This window comes from Lepidochelys kempii, chromosome 2 (genome assembly GCF_965140285.1).
Source record: "Lepidochelys kempii isolate rLepKem1 chromosome 2, rLepKem1.hap1, whole genome shotgun sequence".
NCBI lineage: Eukaryota > Metazoa > Chordata > Testudines > Cheloniidae > Lepidochelys > Lepidochelys kempii.
The window spans coordinates 253,471,533-253,494,234 of NC_136381.1; the positions used below are offsets into that span (position 1 = coordinate 253,471,533).

Sequence of the window (22,702 nt, forward strand, 5' to 3'; positions counted from 1 at the left end):
TTTCCGGTCTGAATTTGTCTAGCTTCAACTTCTGTCCAACCACTGGATCAGGTATTGCATTTCTCTGCTAGACTGATGAGCCCCTCATCAAGCATCTGTCCCCATGTTGATACTTACAGACTGCAATCAAGTCACCCCTTATCCTTCTCTTTGTTAAGCTAAATCTTGAATCTGTCACTACAAGGCATGTGTTTTAATCCATTAATCATTCTCACGGCTCTTCTCTGAACCCTCTCCAATTTATATATATCCTTCTTGAATTGCTGACAGCAGAACATATTATTCTAATAGCAGTCGCACCAGTGCCAAATACAGGGGTAAAAGAACCTCTTTACTCCTACTTGAGATAGTCCGATTTATGCATTCAAGGATCACATTAGCCCTTCAGGCCATAACATCACACTAGGCGCTCATGTTCAGCTGATTATCCATCACAACCCCCAAATCTTTTTCAGAGTCACTGCTTCCCAGGTTAGAGCCATCCCCCATCCTGCAAGTATGGTCTACATCTTTGCTCCTAGATGTACTGTTGTTAGGATGTTGTTGTTAGGACAAATGCATTAGACTGCGTGGTGCTATACCTTAGTTTCTTTTCACAGCCGATCACCTCCATTCCAGAACCATGCTAGTATTGACTTTTCCTTTTGTTCAACTTATTTTGATTTCTCAGCATCTATTGCTTGAAGTTTCAGTCTCTCTGCACAGATCCTTCCCAAGTGGTCTCTGGCTTTGCACTTATGCACTCAGGTGAAATTATTGTATCTCATCAGCTCTTCTGAGCAGGGCAATTGGCAATTATTTATTTTTGACATATGCAGGAAATCTTGTAAAAAGTAATTCAAATTCTGTTACTGGTGATGAACTCCTTTTGCCGAGCTGTGCGTTACAGCACTCAGCTCCATTTCCAATAACTGAGGCTCTTTTCATTCAAATCTTGGTTAAAAATATGATATGCAGTATGTTGTTTCTTATCTTCTCTCTGCATGTCCTCCGCTACGAAAATTTCATCCTGGTGTAACCTTTCATCCTTTAGCTAAGCTTTTTACATATGCTGCAATACTGTACTGGTATTTTTTTAATAAATATTTTGTTATTTTCTTCTTTATATAGTAAGTTTTATCTGTTCAAATATTATCTTTTTTCTATTTTTCTTATCTATATAAATGTATTTAACGTTACAACTTCCCAAATAACTACTCCTTCTAAAATATTCCCTAATGAGAATACAGGAAAAAACTCTGTTCACAGATATGCCTGGTGGAACTCTTATTTGGAAACCATAACAATAGGCTCATTAGAGCGATTTATACATTAGATATCCTACTTTCCCAATCGGAACTTCATGCAAGCAGGGAGAGCAGACTGAGTCAAGATTAGCTGTGTAGATTTTTTTAAAATTGCCATTGGCAAATTATATCTTGGACCATGGGATAGAACAGATTCTCTGCACATTATTATAACTTCAGCACATGCTTCAGTGCTTTGCTCAATCCAGACCTTGCTGAATTCTAAGCATTAGGCCCACGGAGCCATGCTTTGGATTTGCAAAAACACATTGCTTGACTTTTACTTTTGCCGAATAAAAGCTGCTTTCATCATGTGGAGTAGAGAGAGGCTAGGTCAAAGGTTATGGTTGGGCCAACCTCCACTTACTAAAAGATCATTTAAAGTGCTTTTAGGTCTGCCTTTAGGAGAAATTAAGGAAGTTCTTTAAAGAACAATGTTGCAGTGATGAGGAAGAATTTGAGTTTTTCTAGTGTTTCTTCAGTTCCCAACCTGGAAAAAAACCCCACACCGAACAAACAGACAAAACACACTATAGAGTACCAGATTTTCTGAGAAGGTTTGTTTGTTGGATGGCTGCAGGAAGATGCTTCTTCCATGTACAAATTTTGACTCTCAGACAGGTCCAAGTAGAGAAGCTTCTATTCCCACTGCCCATACTGTGCTTGTGATGAGGAGAAACAGCACTACTCACTCTCCAGAAATGTCAAGGCAACAGCTTTCACAAGAACAACATTTCCTACAATTTATTTTAAAATGGAGTATCACATTTCAGCCTGTAGTGTTTATTGGGAGTTTCTGTAGAATCTAATCTTGTGGTGTGTGAAGCTATTGATCTGGTCATTTGTTTTGGGGTTTTTTTTCTTTTTAAATTCATTCTCATACTTAAACTATTGAATTCTGTAATGATGTCATTCTTAAAATGTACAATTATCAGTGCAATAAGGGAAAACAATTCCCAGTCAGATCTTCCTTATGTAATATTATTCATTATTATTGATTTTCTGTTTTCTCCTTGACATTTCTAAATGAGTTAGGCAAAGTTTAGTTCTCATGAGAGATTATTTTCACTGGCAAGAGGCAGAGATATTAGTGTATGAAAACTTCCCCAGGCAACTCTGCCAGATCACCTCCTTCTTAAGTTGTAGTATCATTAACATTTGAGCCCTGAGCTTCTGCTTAATAGATATAGCAAGATCTGCAACATAATATCAAACTGTGGAGGGTTTGTAACCCTTTTTCTCTACAGAACATAGATTCCACTCCAGCAAAAAATTTTGCTTGTGAATAGTGCCACGGCAATGGGACTATTCACATGCATGTAATTAAGCATGTACTTAAGTGAGTGCTATTGGGGTTTTAGAGTTGGTGAAAGGTGATAAAATGAGAGCCCTGGACTCTGAGCTCCTTCATTTATCTTCAGAATACACACAGCAGAGGCAGTTACATTTTCTTTCCCATGTACCTGTTACCTACCCTTCCCTACCAATTGCAACTCAATCAAGAGATGGAGTAGAGACGAGAATGGGGCTCAGTTGCCCCAGGGGAGATTTTCAGATGCACAAATGACAATTAGCAGTTTATCTCTCACTGACTTTCAGTAGGAGCTAGATGTCTAAGTACCACCTTTGAAAGCCTTTCCTAAAGCGACAAGGTGGGTGAACTCCACAGAGCTCTAAAGCTTCTCCCTCACCAACAGAAGTTGGTCCAGTAAAAGATAGTATCTCATCCAACTTGTCTCTCTAATATCCTGGGACCAACACGGCTACACCACGACTCTCGATCTCCTAGAGACTATTCAGTCTTGTGCGTTTCAGGATGAGATTTCCAATGAAAATGCCAAACCAGTGCCAAGCGTGGTGATAGCTTTGTATATACGGACACCAGTCACTAGACTGACATGACCAACACATTTCTCACAGGCTATAGAACAACTATTCAGACTGGGGCAAGTTTCTTCATTCTGTCCAAGTGAACATGGACTGGATTGAAGCCAGTGACCTAGAAGCAAAGGACCAAGTGCTAGTTTTGCAATGTGAAGAAGTACATATATGTCCAATGTATGTACACATTAGGGATGAGGCAAAAATCATATTCATTTCAGTTGTGACCCCAAGTCAAATTTAAACTAGGGTCTCCAGAAGTGACAGGTCAGTACATGTACCTGTGGCTAGTGCAATAACCATCCATGCACTGTTATTGATTTTATATATGACTTTTCTTGCCAACTAACTACACCGACAATGAACACTACAGTTTATAAATCTGTAAGTCAATGGCACCATAGTCACATTCGTTTAACTCGCTGCAGTTAAATCAGTTCCACTTTCCTGCACTGTTCTACTATTTATGCAGTGTTTGGTCGATCGTGCACCCTCCTCTGGTCAGCAAAGTAAATCTGAAAAATGACAGTGTTGAAAAGTTTTTAGCAACTTTAAATAATCAAAAATTCAAGGCTTTGCTTTGTTAAAAGTTTACAAGCTGAGAGAAAATAATAAGCACACAAGAACAGCTGTTTTGTTGTTCTTTTAATCTAAAACTAAAGGTTCTTCTGATTGAAGGTGTCAGTTTGCACTTTGTGTATGGAAGAAACATAAGAATTCTTATACCCATTTTACAAATAGAGATATAGGCGCCAACTCCATGGGTACTCTGGGTGTGGAGCACCCTCAGGGAAAAAAACAGCCAAACAGCTGATCAGCAGCCACCACCAAACAGTTGTCTGGCAGCTCGAGGAGAGGTTTGGGGGAATGTGGAGAGCAGCAAGCGACAGGCAGGCAGGGCCTTGGGGGAGGGTGTGGAGTGAGGGTGGGAAAAGGCAGAGTGAGGGCGGGATCTTGGGGGAAGGGATGGAGTGGGGTGGGGCCTCGGAGTGGAGCATTCCTGGGGAACACTAGAAGTTGGCGCCTATGAATAAAGATACAAACTCCTGCCCCTTGTCCTTCTAAAAAATAAGTGTTCCTTCTCTTGGCCAAAATTTTACATGAAATTGCAGGGGTTTTTCAACTTTTTATAAGGCTCCTGATGAAAATCGTTAGAACAGTTTACCAAGGGTTCTGGTGGATTCTCCATCACTGAACATTTTAAATCAAGATTGGATGTTTTCTAAAAGATATGCGCTGGGAATTATTTGGTTGAAGTTCTATGGTCTGTGTAATACACAAGGTCAGACCAGATGATCACAATAGTTTCTTCTGGCCCTGGAATCTATGAAAAACATGTCATATGAATGAGGGAAAGATTTTGCACAAATTTTATTGAAAAGGGTGTTTGCATGCTCTTTTGGATCCATACTATCAGTGCTATGGCCCCAGATCTGGAACAGTCTCTAGGAGGAACCCCTTCAATGTGCCAGACCCCCTATGGGTCCCATTCTTCCTCCAGGAGAAGCCCCATGACTTCACTGCCTCTTTAGGTTGGACCTCTGGGCCTTCAGCATTCCTGCTTCACACCATCAGCGCTTTTCAGCGAGTCCAACTGAGAGACTCCTGATGGAGACTTGTACACACTTCAGGGATTAATGCAAGAAGAGGTGAGAGCAGGGGAAAAAGTTTTGCAGGCCATGTTTCCACTGACCTGTCCGATTCAACCAAGTTGATTCTCAAGAGTCCTCTAGCCTGCCCCCTATATTGTTCAAAGCGCACTAAAACAAGAATATGATTCAATTGTAGCAGAAGTGTCTGTACAAATAGGTCTTTGAGGCATATGTTGAAATTTTGAAGGGTTAATTGTAAAGACAGCAACTCAGTAGTTGCTAGGTAACTGTCCTGCCATGGCATCATGGATCATCCAAAGGAGCAATAATCTGATGAGTCATTGGTTGAATGTACTGTCACTCAGCACTGGGAAGAGAGCTTTGATGGCAATCTGCTCTCTCTTGTTGTTACAGTGTTTTTGTTTGTTCCCTCCGCTGAATTTATCTCACTAAGTAAATCAGTTATTTTGTCTAGTTTGCCTCTGGCCTCAACAAATGCTATGAAACACAACAGACCTGTAATTATCATTGTTACTGAAGCAACGACCGGGGCCTGACCCAACAACTGTTATAGTCAATGCTCATTGATTGAATGGGCATTGTATCAGGTTGGATGCTTGGATCTGTACAAAGCTAAAGTACAGACAGTGTCCCAAAGAGCCTCCAGTCTAGAAGACACAGGCATGTCAGGACACACTGGGAAGCCATGATAAGGGAATAACATTGGAGGGGGGGTTATTATTAATTGAGAAGCACGGAAGTTTTGAGTCTTTAGGAAAAATTTCAGTTTCGGGAGGGTAGTAGTTTGGTCAACTAGGAAAGGGAAGGCATTCCATGGCCCTGGGCAATGTGGAAAAAGGCCTGGACACAGTGAAAGAGAAAGGAGCAGTGCACTGTTAATTCTGGCATCTCCACCAGGATGAAACCATAAAAGCTAATCCATTGGCTGCGTGCCTGACCACTTCTAGTGATGATACCATAAATACCAATTCCTGCAATGGAACAGTGAACTGCCAGGGTGAGTTTTATATTTTTTTAAAAATTACAATAATACTTGTTGTGAATTTATATATTACAAGAGGAAGAGTGACTGGTCTTATGTTTAGGCACTGGCCAGGACCCGAAAGATCTGAGTTCAGTTCCCAGCTCTGCCACAAACTTTTCCCTCTGACCTTGGGCAAATCACTTATTCTGTCTGTGGTTCTGTTTCCCCATCTGTAAAACAAGGATAATATTCTGTTTTTCACACCCTTTTTATATCTTGTCCATTCAGATTGTAAACTGTTCAGGACAAGGACATTCTCTTATTGTGATTTTTTTCCAATAAGGTCCTCATCACTGTAGTATCCTAGCACATTACAATCATTAATGGATTGTACCCCAACACCCAATAATGCACAGTAATCTTATCCCCATTTTACAGACGGAGAACAGAGGTGACTTGCCCAAGGTCACCCAAAAAGTCTGTGACTGAGCCAGGAATTTGAACCCAGTCCACTGCACTATCTACTAATCCATGATTGTGTACCTGTGGCACTGATTAATGCTGGTGCGACCCCCCCTTTCCTTTCTGGGTTACTCAGGAGCAGGCAACACTCACCTGTGTGCCTGGGCTCCTGATGTTGTTGACATTAAAGAAGATCCTGAGTATCCCAGTGGTGATGTTGGAGAGGTGGGAATCCTCTATTCACCCCTCTGCTGCAGTCCCTTTACTCTTAAAGGAAGTTCAAATACACCCCTCTGGATTTCAGAGTCCTAGACACTTGCTTGCGTGGGCGCGCTTGAAGATCTGAAGCTGGAAGAGCACTCTGTTGGTTTTGTGTATCAGTCCAGCCAAGGCAACAAGCTGCACAACCCCTCTGACGACTGGAGCTGGCCTCACCAAAGGTCAGCAGCTTTGGGTCCTGGTTTGGTGGGAAGATCACTCTGCCTCTCCTCAGACTTAGTCTCTCTGCTGTGTCCCTTCCCGTGCAAGTACTTTCCCAAACAAGAGTGTGGTTACTCACAGTCCCTTCACTGCAAGCTCACCTCAGTCAGCTCTAGGCACGGCAACAGTCTCTGCCCTGGCTCCAGTGAAGCCACCAACAGCCTCTGAGGCTCCCTGCTCGATCAAAGCCCCCGTAGGCTCCCAGCAGCAGCTCCTAGTATGGACAGAGCTCCACAGCAGCAATCTCACTCCTTTTCCCAAAATGGCGTCCACCCCTGCTCTTCCTGCACTGCCTGGAAGAAAGAGTTTCTCACCCTTTTCCCAAGGCATTGTGGGAGCTGTAGTTTCTAAGGTTAGATTGCAGCACACAGGATCTTTCTCTGGAACACTCCCCATAAAGTTCAGAAGGTGCCGAAACTTGTCTGATCTAATGAACTGTCCCCTAGACAGTCCTTGAGTCTCAATCCAGTGCTCAGTCCCACTGGACTATCCTTCCTACTTTACCATGTGTTTGTATATCACCTAACACCACTGCTCCTGGTTAGGGCCTCGAGGTGATGCTATCGTAAGTTATTATTCTTCATTTGAAAACGTATTACACAATGTTTAAAATGTGACTTTACAGATCCAGCAATTCATTCTTTTTAGTAGTTTATTAGACGGCCAAAAGATCCCACAATTCTTCAATCAAGGAGAAGGATTGCTTTGGCCAAAAGCCCACCCTGGCTGAGTGGGGAAGATGGCAATTAGAAATTTTTTAAAAAAGCAATATATAACAAATGGAAAAAAGTGGAAATAGATAGCAATCAATATAAATTAGAATGCTATGAAATGTAGAAAATTGATAAGTTAAAAACATCAAAGAAAAATCCATGGCTGGCAGGGCAAAGGACAACAAGAAGGAATTTTGTGTGTGTGTGTGCGTGTTTGGTTTGTTCTTTTACATATATTAGGAACAAAAGAAAACTTAGTGAGGATATAGGCCCATTAGAAGGTAGAGATGGTGAAATAGTTAATAAGGATACAGAAAAGGCAGAAGCGTTCAATAAATATTTCTGTTCTGCATTTGGAAACAAGCAGAATGATGTGCTCCTATCACATGAGGATGATAAAATATTTTCCAGTCCATTAGTAACTAAGGAGCATGTTAAATAACATCTACTAAGGATGAACTTTTTTTTTAAACCAGAACGGGCCCAGCTTACCGAATGATCCAGATTATCCTGTGTGGCTGCCCTTTCCTCATCGTTATTTACCACTCTGCCAGTCTCTGTAATCTGCAAATTTTATCCAGCAGAAACTTTTTAATGTCTACTTCCAAATTGTTGATGGAAGTGTTCAATAGCATCAGACTAGTTCCAATCCCTGTAGAACACAACTGGAAACACCGCCATTTGAAAGTGATTCCTCACTGACAACTACTTTTTGACAACTACAGTTAGCCCGTTCATTGAATATGTGCTTTATCGATAGCTTATAGTGCTGATTTTGTAATCAGAATTTCATGTGGTATTAATCCAAATGCCTTACAAAAGTCTAAATATATTACATCTAGGGTGACCAGATAGCAAATGTGAAAAATCGGGACGGGGGTGGGGGATAATAGGAGCCTATATAAGACAAAGCCCCAAATATCGGGACTGTCCCTATAAAATCGGGACACCTGGTCACCCTAATTACATCTGAACAGTTACTTTTATCAATCAAACTTTATACCATGTTGAGTGGCAATTACTGGATATATAAATAGGGCAGTGGTGAATACGAGTAGGGAAGTGACTTTACCTCTGTATACAGCATTAGCAAGACATATATTGAAATACTTGATTTAGTTGAGGATTGGTCCTGCTTTGAGCAGGGGGTTGGACTAGATGACCTCCAGAGGTCCCTTCCAACCCTGAGATTCTATGATTCTATGATACTTCCTCTGGGGTCCACTTTTTAAAAAGAGTATTGAAAAACTGGAGGGAGCGCACAAAAGAGCCACAGAAATTATTAAGGCACTAGAGAAAGAGCCTTAAAGATCTTTTGAGAGACTTAAAGTGATCAATCTGTTTAGCCTATCAAAAATAAAATGGAGAGGCAACTAGACTGCACAGTGTATAACTACCTTTGAAAGGAAAAATATTGGGTACAGAAGGGCTGTTTTGATCTAGCGGAAAATGGCATAATGAGAACCAATGGCTGGAAGCTGAAGCCAGACATATGCCAATTAGAAACAAGGCACAATTTTTTAACAGTCAGGGTGATTAACCATTGGTACAAACTGCCCAGGGAAGTGGTGGGTTCTACATCTCTTGAAGTCTTCAAATCGAGATGGGATGCCTTTCTGGAAGATGTGCTTTAGTGAAACAAGTTATTGGGTTCAATACAGGTAGGTAACTGGGTGAAATGTAGCTGCCTGTGATATACAGGAGTTCAGACTAGATGATCTAATGATCCTTTATGACCTTAAACTCTATGAACTCTCAAGGCCCAATTGCATGACGTACTGAGCACTCTTAACTCTGGTTAAAGCGAAATGAACTTGGGGACACTCATCTCCTCACAGGGTCAACCTCTGAATGTCACCGTGAGAGTCTCTTGGTCTCATAATGGCTCACAGAAATACCCTCTTAAAAAGTAAGCCAAACCCCTCTGCCTCCTAGACGGAGGCATAACAGAGCTATCTCCCAACACGTGAGCAGCACAGACCGAGATGAAAAGTTCATATGGTAAAATGATCATGAATTAAACATTGAAACGCCTTGCATTTTAACATACAGAACAAATTAAGTTCTATTTGTGTAATATAGTAAGAGGAATCTTTTGGAGAACAAGATTTCAGGGTTGCAGTCAGGTGGGTAAAATCCTTCACACATGAGTGTGTACTCATCTGACTAATTCAGTAATACTGCTAGTATCGCAGTTTGTCCATTCGATACAAACATTACTTAGCTTTTGCTTTAACCTTATTTCCTGTACAAAGAATTAGCACATTCTGTGTTAGGGCTGGAATCAGTTCTTTTCTCTTTTATTCAAAATGGAAGTATTTGATAACAGTATTGCCAACCTCAAGAGATCAAAAATAATGATCAGATCCTCAAAAACCATTACACTGGTCCAACAAATCATGAAATTTAACAAAAAAATGTTAAGCCATGGTTTTAATCCATTTTTTGACTTTTTAACTCCCTTCTACTCTTCCAGCAACATGTGTGTGATAAGTTCAGCTTGGAAAGTCAACCTTTACTGCATACATGCCTCTTCCTGGCTGCTCAAATGGAGACTCTGTTTATATTGGAGGTACACAAACGTATTTAAGGAGAATAAGAATGGAGAAGATGCAAAATGGTTAAGTCTTATTTTATTTGGTCTCGTCTTAGGTAGCAAGAGACTCGTTTCAAGATAATTCAAATGCTTCTGTTAATAGTATCTCATTATTAGGATGGATTTTCCCTCTAACGCATCCCTTCAAAAGTGGAGAGATGGGTTGGAGGGAAGGCATCCATGCTGGTGGGAAAAGTGGAGCATCCTGTACACAGATATAACGTAAGTATTCAGTGGGCAGCTCTATAGTATGATAAAGTTAAAATATGATGAAAAACTTATTTAACTCAGAACTATATTTCAAAATATAATGTACAAGGCCTATAAAATGGAGCTGGAAAATGAACAACAAACATCCAAGTAACACAAAGTGCTCACTCTAAGTATCAAGTTTTCCAATAAAGATTTACATATCTTTACAGGCAAGAATATCTTTACAGCATCAGCCACCTTTCAGAGCTTTCTATATTTCAGTGCTGTAATTATATTTATAATCCCTAAATATTATTTAAAATAATCACTTCAGTCACATTCAAAGTATTTTGAATTATTTTAAATTATTCTTCTTTCTTTATATAATTTTGATAATTACATGCAGACATTATCCTGTAATTACAATTAAATTTAGGGGTTAAAAATCATATTGAGTTGTCCAAACTGCTAAAAATAATTCATTTTCATTATATTCTTTCCTCCCACAGCTACTGTCCTTCCTCGAACCTGGCAACACCCCTCCCCACCCCCCACCCCCGCCATCATCAGTTTTGCTGGCCTCCCTCCCCCATCAGCTGAACCTCCCCAGCCTCACCTCTGCTCCTCCTAGGGTTCTTCACCCCCGCTCTCCCAGGCCTGTGGGGCTGCAGTCAGGTCTCCTCTCATTTCCCCTGTGCCAGGCTGGGGGGAATGGCTCCAGGAGTTCTTCACCCCCGTCCCAGGCCTGGTGCCACTGGGTGGAGGCGGGGGAGGAGCGGAGGCGCCATCCCATCCATGTTTCTCACAGGAGGGGATGGGGGAAGAGGGAGCAGAGCTGCACCGATTGTTGGACTCGTTGCTCCCTCCCCCTGTCCCGTGAGAACACTGCCAGCAGAGGGCGAGAGATTCCGCCAGCTTCCAGCAGAGCTGAACTTTGTGAGAGGGCTGAAGCTTCTCACGTCATTGTGAGATGGGTTCCAGAACCCTCTGAAATTCCGATACAGGCGATAAAACCCAAGAGAGCTGGCAACAGTGTGATTTTAGATTCAATGTTGTTTTTGTAATTTAAAGATGGCAGCTGTGTTATGGTTTTCTGTCAAACATCATAAGCCAACCCCACTTCCAGTCCCCCACAAGAGATTCCTCCGAAACAAAAAACAAAAAAGTCTCCAAAGTTGCCTTCTATGGCCTTGTATACACTTAAAAGATTTGCTGGCATATCTACGTGGGTTGGGGTGTAACTTTTTGCTGGTACAGCTATGCCAGGAAAAGCTCTAGTGCAAACACACTTATACCAGCAAAAAAGTGAAAAAGTTTGTGAAATTAGCAAAAAGTCTCTTTTGCCGTTATAAACTGCATCTACACTAGGAGGGTTTGCCAGTACAGCTATACCAGCAAAACTTTTACGTTTAGAAGAGGCCTTAGAGAGGCTCATTTTTTGGTTTGGAGAGCAACACAGAAGAGGAACTGACTTGGAGCCCCCTCCTCCCAGAGCCTGCACGCTGGTGGCTAAAATAAATCCAAGTATTTAGAAATATCATACACCATCTGGGCTTACTTTCCAGAAACTGCCACTAGGCATTGGCAGCTCAAGATCCAGGGGAAAGTGGAGAGCACCTCCCAGACAATTTCCTTTAGAGCATTTGCCTTCAGTGAACCAGGCTCCAGAAAGATCCAGGTATTCCTCTCAACTCGCCAGAGTTGAAAGAGCAACTCTTCTGGCTTTGAGCTTCCCCTGGAGCCCTATCCAGCAATGCTGCTTCCCCTTATTGGGGAAACTGAGATTAAGGGTGTATTAGAACAGTGCGGACCCCTGAGGGCAGTACCAGTCACCACACACAAAGGATCACTAGAATCATAACTTGCAGAGAATAGAAAAAACATTTGTTAATATTGTGTACTACAGGGCTGCAAGCCAGGAGCTCCAGAATTCTAATGCTGTCTCTAGCTCTCACTCTCTCTCTCTCTCTCTCTCTCTGTGGTCCAACTAAAAAAAAAAGTCCTTTAAATTTAACTTGAAGGGCTACAATAGGATGGGCCTGGCTACAGTAGGATGGGCCTGGAGTCTCTATTATCCTTATTACTTTGGGGAGGGAGAGGAGTATTAAAAGTAAAAAATTGTACTGGCATAAGAGCTTATTAGGTTAACAGTGGGGCTGGTCAAAAATTTTCTATCAAAACTTTCAATGTAAAAATAAGGATTTCAACTTAATGACATGTGTCTGCTTACTGCACACAATTTTGTTTTGTTTTAGGTTTTTATGGTCAAGAAATAACACCCACAAACGGAAATATTTTGGTTTGCCTCATTGGAGATGTAGCTTGGTTACCTTGTGTCCCCCTTCTCCCCTATGGGCCAGGATACCTGGCCAGACTACATATACCATGATGCACACCTACTGTGAAAAGGGGACACCCTACTGCACCATAAGATTTAGTCTGATCACGGAGACTGGCCTTTAGAGAAGAAGGGAAGCATAAAGCACCTGAACTGTTTCTATGAAGGCCTTGTGGCAACATTTCAAAATAATTTTTGGTTTGCATCTGAAATAGTTCAGTATTAGAATTTTCTCACACACACAAAAATTCTCCACAGGGAAAAAACATTTTCTGACAAACTCTAGTTAACAGCAGGAGACGAAGCACTGTCAGACAAATTGAACTGATAGCTATATAATGGATCAGGCTCATGATTCCTACTCGTGCCAAGTCAGAGGGAGTTTATCCATTGACTTGGATAGACATGAGATCAGGCCCATTATGTCTTTCATCCCTTTGGGCTAGTCTACACTAGAAGTGCTACATTAGCGCAGCTGCACCAATGGGAGAGAGCTCTCCTGTCAGCATAATTACTCCACCTCCATGAGAGGTGGAAGCTATGTCGGCAGGAGATGCTTTCTCGCCAACATAGCACCAGTATGGACACTGCTTAGGTCACTGTATCTTGCATTGCTCAAGGGAGTGGCTTTTTCACACCCCGGGTGACATTAAGTTACATTGACTTAAGCAGTAGTGTAGACCTGCCTTTTGTTACACATAATTTGACTCCAGTACATATGTTAGATGTACAAGCTTATACAAATATAATATTTAATGGGTATATACCTCTCTCAAAGGGGAGTTGCAAAGATTAACTAATTAACGTTTCCACACCACTTTGAAGATATGGGCTGAGATTTTCAAAGTCACCTGCTGGATACTGATGCATTACTCCATTAATTTCAGGGGGAAATATGTGTCTGAATCCCCTATGTGTCTTTTAAAAATCACAGCCATAAAGCACTACCATATACAAAGAGTAAATATAACATAAAGTTCAAATAGAACTTGCAGAAAGACATACCAAAATTAGTATTCCACACAGATATTTTATAAATAATTTTCACATCCTTATACAGATTATAAGAGATGAAGTCAGTGAAATATGAATCACTTTTCTAATTAGCTTTTTAAAATAAAAACTAATCAAATAATATTTCGAGGCAATCAAATCTTATGGCTGTCTTATTAATATTCTCTCTTCTTCTCAGCATGACCACACCAACTTTATGATTTATGAAGTTAAGGGATTCTAGGTCTGGTTATCTAAATTGGCACAATGTAGTTAACAACCAATCCATACTGCTATATTAGGGAGATATTGCACTTTCCATTTTGAAAGGAATAGACTTTTATGCCATTAGAATTGCTCTCAGAATTCAAGGTTAGAATAATTCAATATATATAAAAAGATTCGAGATATTTGGTCCACATTAGGGCCCTACCAAATTCTTGAAAAAACATGTCACGGACCGTGAAATTAGGTCTCTTCCCATGAAATCCGGTCTATTTTGTGTTTTGCCCTATACTATACAGATTTCACGGGGAGACCAGCGTTCTCATATTGGGTATCCTGACCCAAAAGGGAGTTGCAGGGGGGTCACAAGGTTATTTTAGGGTGGAGGGATCAGAGTATTGCCATCCTTACTTCTGCGTTGCCTTTGGAGCTGGCTGGCCAGAGAGTGGCGGCTGTTGGACAGGCGCCCAGCTCTGAAGGCAGCGCCCTGCCAGCAGCACAGAAGTAAACGTGGCAATACCATACCAGGCCACCCTGACTTCTGTGCTGCTGCCTTCAGAGCTGGGCGGCCGGAGAGTGGCGGCTGCTGAATGAGGAACCAGCTCTGCGCGCAGCAGCGCAGAAGTAAGGGTGGCAATAACATACCGTTGTCATCCTTACTCCTGTGCTGCTGCTGGCGGCGGCGCTGCCTTCAGAGCTGCGGTCCTGGTCAGCAGTTGCCACTCTCCAGCTGCCCAGCTCTGAAGGCTGTGCCATCATCATCAGCCCCACAGAAGTAAGGGTAGTACTACAACCCCCCTACAATAACCGTGCAACCCCCCTCCCCAACTCCTTTTTGGGTCAGAATCCCTATAGTTATAATACCAAGAAATTTCAGATTTAAATCACTGAAATCATGAAATTTATGGTTTTTAACATGTTATGACCGTGAAATTGACCAAAACGGACTGTGAATTTGGTACGGACCTAGTCCATATTTTTCCCTGCCACAAGGTTGTTGTTTTTCTTTCTTCTTTAAAGGGAGGGGGAAGTACACACACACACACACACAAAACTCAGGGCAAGTGACTACATGGAAAAAAGATCAATGGATTCTGCTGTGCAGTATGAAGGATTATTAGCCACATATAGGTGGTTAGGGGTGTAGCCATCTAGCAATGCAGAGCAAAAGGATCTCTAGGGAAATCCATCTCTGCTCCTGCACTGCTCAATGGCCCAGAGTCTCCCAAGCAGTACAGCTCACTCAAGAGTCATTCTACCATTGGTGTCTATGGGCCTGTCTGCACTACGTATGTAAAATGTTAACCAGTTAACCCAGTGGTGGGCAACTTGCGGCCCACGGACCGCAGGTGGCCCGTCAGGGTAATGCTCTGGCGGGCCACAAGATAGTTTGTTTACATTGACCGTCCGCTGGCACGGCTGCCTGCAGCTCTCAGTGGCTGTGGTTCACCATTCCCGGCCAATGGGAGCTGTGGGAAGCAGCGGCCAGCACGTCCCTGTGACCCATGCCACTTCCCGCAGCTCCCATTTGCTGGGAATGGTGAACCAGCCGGCCCTTTAATCAGTTAACCATTTAAATGAAATATTTTAAATCATTTAAATGGTTAACTTTTTAAACGATATTTACATCTCTCATCTGCACTCCTTTAGCTAAAGTTTTGATTTTAAACCAATTTAGTTTAAATAGTGCAAAAGGTTGAGTAGACACACTGATTTCAGGTTAACTTAGTTTAACTAACTAAATTAGGAAAGGGTTCAAGCTAAACCAAAATAAGCCTGTCCACACAGAGGTTTGCACTTTTTAAATCAACTTAGTTAAACAACTGATTTGAGTGAAACTGATGCAACTTTGTTGTGCAGACTAAGCTTAAGGCACTTCTTTGCTGCATACACACCTAACTCACTCGAAAGGGGACTAGAAAGCACTGAGCTGAAGATGACACTATTCTCAAGAGGGATTCACTGCAGTATATCCATTTGTTTGGGAGGGGAGCATACCCCATACAAAGTAACTGCTTCCTGGATCTATCATACTGCAGTGATCATAGCTCCACAAAACCTGCAGAACCAGAACCCCATAGTGTTCACATAGAGGGGCTTGGACAGGATTGAATGGAGTGGGGGAGCTTTCCTATTCATGAGAGTTTTGTACCCTGTCTGAAAGGATTTCCAGTCCTTTGCTCCCATTCATACCATACAGTGGAAGGAAGTATCTGACTCTAACACTTTGTCTAATGCAGCATTTTCCTGGGGCCACACTTTGTCATCGCAGAGTTCCATCATACCCCCAGGAAGAAAGTTAAATAGAGAGAGTTTAGTCATGTAGTTAGTTTGGAAAAGCCAACCCTCCTCCCCCAAGAAAATGACCTTTCAAACACACTATATGTTCAAGACTAAACCGGGCTGGTCCTTAGACATAAAGGAGCTGGGGCCAGGGGAGAAGGAGAAGGCTCTTTCCCTCTTGTGCCATCATTTCTAGAGCACCTAGCTGCTATAGCACTGCAGCGCCTAGGTGCCCCAGTCATGGACCAGGACTCCATTGTTTAGGCACTGTACAAACACAGAACACAAAGACGGTCCCTGCCTCAAAGATGCAAGGGCTTGGCACAATTACTATGCACTCTGGGGCACGCTCAGAGAGCTCGAGAGTAGCTTCCAGTTGGTGCCCTCAAAAGCACTAGCCACTCAAAAGGGTCCAAAAAGGGATAGGAAGGAGCAAAGCCCCCTAGTGACCAGCAGTGCTGGCCCTCTGCATTGGGCATGTATGGTCCACTCTCAGGAAGGGTAGGGTAGAGGTTGCACTTTCCTCGTCTCCTATCTCGAAAATGAATTCCTGTTGGAATGATACACCCACCTACCCACGAGCCCCTAGCATTTGTCTTGTCATTACACGGATGCAAAGCAAGCACAAGGTAGGTGTAAAACACTATCACTGATTTCACACCCACCTTACCCAGGTGTAAATGACTGACAAAAGTTGTAATGCAATGGGGAACCTGACCCATACGCTTCAGTTAAAGCAGTTGTTCTTTAAATATACCCTGCTGAGCTCTGCAATTGAAGACATTATTATGAATTGTAGAAAAGGAATAATCTTTACACTAAGGATTAATTGAAACATAAGATTTAACAAGTCTATTATATCCTAACTCACAAAGTTTATGAAGGTTTGGAGTCCCTCCAAGGTTGTTCAACCATCCATCCTCTTAATTCAGGAGAGGTTAATAACAATTCTCTGATTACTTTTAACCACACAGTCCCCTGGAAATTTAGAATATTGGAATTCTAAGACAATAGATGAAGATATTTTAAAAAATAATCACCATTCTTATATATTATTTTCAAACAATAAAATCTTCCTTTTGCAATTTACTCTACAAAGCCGAGCCCCCTTTCTGTTGCGTTATCTTTCCTCTTACCCTTCATTTTATTACTTCTGATAAACTTACTTGATAGTCATTTAGGAGCTAGGTCTAGCAGACAGGGCACTGAACTGGGGATCAGGAGACCTGTGTTCTATTGGTGGCTAAGCCACATACACCTTGTATGACCTTGGGAAAGTCACTGTCTGCCTTGTACCTCAGTTCCCAATCTGTAAAATGGGAATAATTCTTCCATACCTCACATAAGTATTGTGAAATTAAAATCCAATGCAGATTACAAGATGATCATATACTCGGATGATGACAACCAGATAAGTAGCTAGCTAGATAGATTCACTATGGCATGCATATACAGGCAGTTATGGATCTTTGCGTCAGCTATCCCTTTATTCCATAAGAAACTATATACAGTATGAAAGGAAACAAACTGAATTTGTATCTGCAGGCATTTCGGACCCCAGGCCTAATTTTTTGTCCACTAGTGCCTTCATAACTTCAGATTCACACATGGGCATCCTTACATGATGCTCAGGTTCTGCGTTTGGATGATGATCAAACCATCACTTACATATATAAACTCCAATTGTATTTGTCTACATGCAAGTTTTATGGGCTAAATATGGAATCTGGATGTTTTACTGAGGTTCCCAGCTTTGGAATTTGGACTTTAAGTGTTACCTTTGTTTTAACAATGAATGGTCAACAGTGCCAATTCTGCATCAACACACTATACTATAGTTGTACAATAATGGTGTATTTTAGATGAACTTCGAGACAATTTCATAGTATGAATTATCTGTAAACAGGAAGACAGGAAAAACGATAAATCATATTGTGCAACCTCTTAATGAAGAACTATGGAATGTATAATTTAACATTTATTTTACTGCTAGTAATATACAGATGTGTTAGTGCACAAAAAAGCCTATCAAATGCATTAGCAAACAAAAGCTATATAAAGATTCCTGCAACCAAAGGACAATTTATGAATAATTCAAGTTTCCATGCATTAGGAGTCATCCAGATAAAAACACACAGTGCACTTAACTTGTCCTGAAGAAAACTGATAAATTATCTGAATAATTGTACATAATATCAACATAATATTTCAGTTACTTTGAAGGATAAAGTTACTTTCTTGGATGACTTTGAAGGCAATTTGCAAGCTTGCTCAATTCATGCTGACAGCAATTGCTGTACAGCTGTCTAATATAGATGAGAGGGAAAAAAACAGGATGCACTGTTTCAAATTACAACTACAGGAGAAAAGCTTCTATACTTTTTGGTGGCATCTCTTTTGTACTCAGTGACAGGAATGGTGCCAGCTTTTCAATTACCTGACCAGAACAGGCATTGTTGTCACTGGTAATTGTACCCAGAAAAAATTACATTTTAGCCCACCGTAATTAGTTTTATATTGATGATAAACTAAACACATACTAATAGATTAAAATGTATAATTGTTGCACTATCCTATAATTTCAGATGTAGTCATATATATATATATGCATATATATATGTGCATCTGAAGCATATAATTAAGTTATTGCATATTCAGAATTCCAATTCAGCCACTCATTCCTTCCCTTTACTATTTTTTCTCCATTTTCTTTAATGAAGTGACATCTAGATTGGCAAACTGTGTGCCAAAGAATCAATAAACAGAACACAAAGAAGCAAGCTTCATATATGTACATTAATGGCCACATGGTACCTAATTTTAAAAATAGTGTAAGTTTAGGTGAAAATCTAGCACCATGTTACCATAAAATCAGATAAGTACAGGCCACAATTCATGAAACATTGTTTCTGTGCATTCTACAGTTTTGCCAAGAAACCCAGTTTTCCTAAGAAACCATCAGCCACGGGATGATCGAGTTGCTAAAGGAGCACGCAAGGATGATAAGGCCATTGCAGAGAAACTAAAAGAATTACTTGCCTCAGCAGGGGTCCTGGAACAATTTGTATAGTGGGGGTGCTAAGAGTCATTGAACCAAACTGTAAACTCTGTACATGATGAAAACCACTTCTAAAAGGGGGTCTGGCAGCACCCCCAGCACTTCTAGTTTCAGCATCTATGTGCATCAGTCTTTACTACGGAGGATGTGAGGGAGATTCCCACACCTAAGTTATTCTTTTTAGGTGACAAATCTGAGGGACTGACCCAGACTGATGTGTCACTAAAGGAGATTTTGGAACAAATTGATAAATTAAACAGTAGTAAGTCACCAGGACCAGATGACATTCACCCAAACATTCTGAAGGAACTCAAATGTGAAATTGCAGAACTACTAACTATGGTATGTAAGCTATCATTTAAATCAGCCACTGTATCAAATGACTGGAGGATAGCTAATGTGATGCCAATTTTTAAAAAAGGCTCCAGAGGCGATCCCAGCAATTACGGGCCAGTAAGCCTCACTTCAGTACCAGGGAAATTGTTTAAAACTATATTGAAGAACAGAATTATCAGACACATCTATAATCATGATATGTTGGGGAAGAGTCAACACAACTTTTACAAACAGCAATCATGCCTCACCAGCCTATCAGAATTCATTGAGGGGGGTCAACAAGCATGTGGACAAGGGGGATCTGGTGGATATAGTGTACTTAGACTTTCAGAAACCGTTTGACAAACTCCCTCACTAAAGGCTCTTAAGCAGTCATGGGATAAGAGGGAAGGTCCTCTCATTGATCAGCAACTGGCTAAAAGATAGGAAACAAAGGATAGGAACAAATGGTTGGTTTTCAGAATGGAGAGAGGTAAACAGTGGGGTTCCCCACAGATATAAACTGGAACCTGTGCTGTTCAATATATTCATAAATGATCTGGAAAAAAGATGAAAACAGTGAGGTGGTAAAATTTGCAGATGTTACAAAATTACTCAAGATAGTTAAGTCCAAAGCAGACTGCAAAGTGTTACAAAGGGATCTCACAAAACTGGGTGACAGGGCAATAAAATGGTAGATGAAGTTCAGTGTTGATATATGCAAAGTAATGCACACTGGAAAACATAATCTTTATGTTCTTTACAAAAACAATACACTGGGTAGGTTTCATTAGACATCCCTCAGCAACATCACTCTGCCATCCCTCGCCAGTATGACTCTAGGATGCTATGGCTGCTCAGGAGCAGTCATAAAGAGGATTCCCCAGGAGTTATGGTTTTCAGCAATCTTAATGCCGCACCTGGGTTTTCTACAGAGCAGCCAGTGCCTTGTTTCTCACTACTTGTGCCCATTACTCTGGACCACAGATTCTGCAGCATCTCAGCAGAGGGACATCCCTGGGGATCCAGGGAGAAGGGTGGGCTTCTACAACCAGCACTTCCATGTGGGCAGGAGAAGTTGCACATTCATAAGTTCACCTTAAAATATGTCGTATCTGATACATGTGCGTGATGACAAATAAAGAGACTACAGCTTCAAAAGTGTGCTAGCTTCAGATGCTCCCAGAGTCTGCTAGGTAGATCTCTAATACCCAAATAGTGCTGTGCAGTTAACCATTGCATAAGACATTTAATTTGTCTTTCCTTTTCCTTTGTCAGTGAGTCAGACGTTTAGTTAGCAGATCCATTTTACAAATTACATAAACACAGAGCAATCGCTCAGTACTTATTATAGAGTGCAGAAGTTAGACATGAGTTGAGTAACTATCCATAATGTATCCCGATGGACTAAATCACCCTGGGGTCTCTGAAATATGCAGGGCTTGAAATATCACAGGGAAGCTGTGGTTATGCAAAAGTGAAAAAAAAAGTTATATAAACAGAATATGCACTCATAATAAATTATATCTCAAGATCCTCTGGCCAGGCAAGGAGCTTTCTATCTGAATATTTATGGATAATTGGTAGATATAAACACAGTATGTAGGCCAACCAGAAAATTGTCTGGAGCCCTGAGGCATAACTTTCTTCAAACCTATACCTCTGTTCCCTTCATTACACTTTCCATTATTGAACATAAGGGAACTATTACACACGGGTCGGGGATAACTTATATTTGTGCATCAGCCTTAGTGGCCCTCATGGTAATAGCAAAGCAGTTGCTACTGCATTTGTTGTGCAACCAAAACTCTTATGGAAGTTTCAGGGGCCTGATTCTGATCTTGCTCACCATTTGCGTAGAACAGGAGTAGCTCAAATGCAGTCATTCATCCTAAGGGAAATCGCATATTCCTAAAAAATTAACAATAACCTCATAACATACTAAGCTACCAGGAGGACATTTCCAAGCTGTGTATGTGAAATGCAGAAACAATATTCATAAGTCAACATTGCGCTTTCTCTCTGGGGTAAGAGATCTGACCAATAATGCCCTCCTCTTCAGGGCATCCTTGAAAGCATTCAGAGCACTTTTTACATTACCAATCTTTTTTTATTGGAACCTAATATCCTTTTCTTTGCAGTAGGCCAAGTTACAATGCCCTTGTCTGGCACCTTGAGACATCTTCCTCAGGATTGTGAAAACACATGATGGTTGTGACAGGAGCCTACAAAAGCAAAGAACTTTGTGAGAAGGATCAAAACACCTGTGACCCATTTTCTTGATCCCGTTTTGTGACAAGAGAAGCAGAAAGAATGGCGGCTCTGGCTGAAAATGAAGTCTAAATATGGATTGCAGCAAGGCTCTAATTGAAGCAGGACATTTAAAATAAATGTTTAAATATTCTGCTTCAAATAGAGCATTCACAGATGCTCAGCCAATCAGATCACCCAATCTCCTGAAGAGTTGTCATCGCCTTCTCCATTTCTTTAATAGAATAATTATTTTATGGTTACTAGCAAGAAAGGAGGATACATTAAGAAAAAATAGATTTATGGGGTTATTTTTTCCCTATGGAAAAATGTCAGTGCTCCATGAGTACTTTATAATGTCTGTAGCCAAGTATCATTTCCCTCTCCGCTAAAATATTATAGAGCCACTCCCAATTGCCTTGCATTCCCCTTGGTCTTACCCAATACAGGAAGTACTTTAGTTATCTGTGGCCTTCTAGACACAAGATGCTGTCTCTCACTCAAGAATAGCCTACTCAGAAGATAGCCAGACCACCTACGTCACGCCTGCCACCGCAGCCTCTGTAGCATGATACTGCTGGACCTGCGCATCCAATGGGAATTACGACAGTCATAAGCTGGGTCATTGACCTTGTGTTCATGCAAGAGCACATCCTATCAGTGCAGGCAGATGAGTGGTGAGGCTCCTGTCCTTGATCATAGGAGGTGGCAATTGCCCAGCACCTTTGTGGAGGGCTTTCCCAAACAGAGAGGGGTGCTCCTCCCCATAATTGCCAAATGGTGGAATCTTCAACCCCATGAACCCTTTTTATCTTCCCAGATATGCTCCCTATTCATACCACCAGCCAGGGAGACATGGGGCCAGACCTTGAGGTGGTGTAACCCAGCATAGCTCCATTCAATCAGCAGCACTACAATGATTTACACCAACCCAGGATCTGGCTCTGGGTCGTGTGGCCTCTTTACACTTTTACCCTTCAAGTGTCAGCCAGCCAGAGGATAATGAGCCCCCACCCCATGCCAAGGAGTTGTGCGTATATGGGGCAAGACACT

The 22,702-nt window shown here is 41.4% G+C and overlaps 1 protein-coding gene across 6 annotated transcripts in view; it reads right to left on the minus strand.

Moving 5' to 3' along the window:
- DPP6 (dipeptidyl peptidase like 6) overlaps positions 1-22,702 on the minus strand; it is an 807,813-nt gene that overhangs the window by 443,501 nt on the left and 341,610 nt on the right. The gene's annotated exons all lie outside the window — the stretch shown is intronic.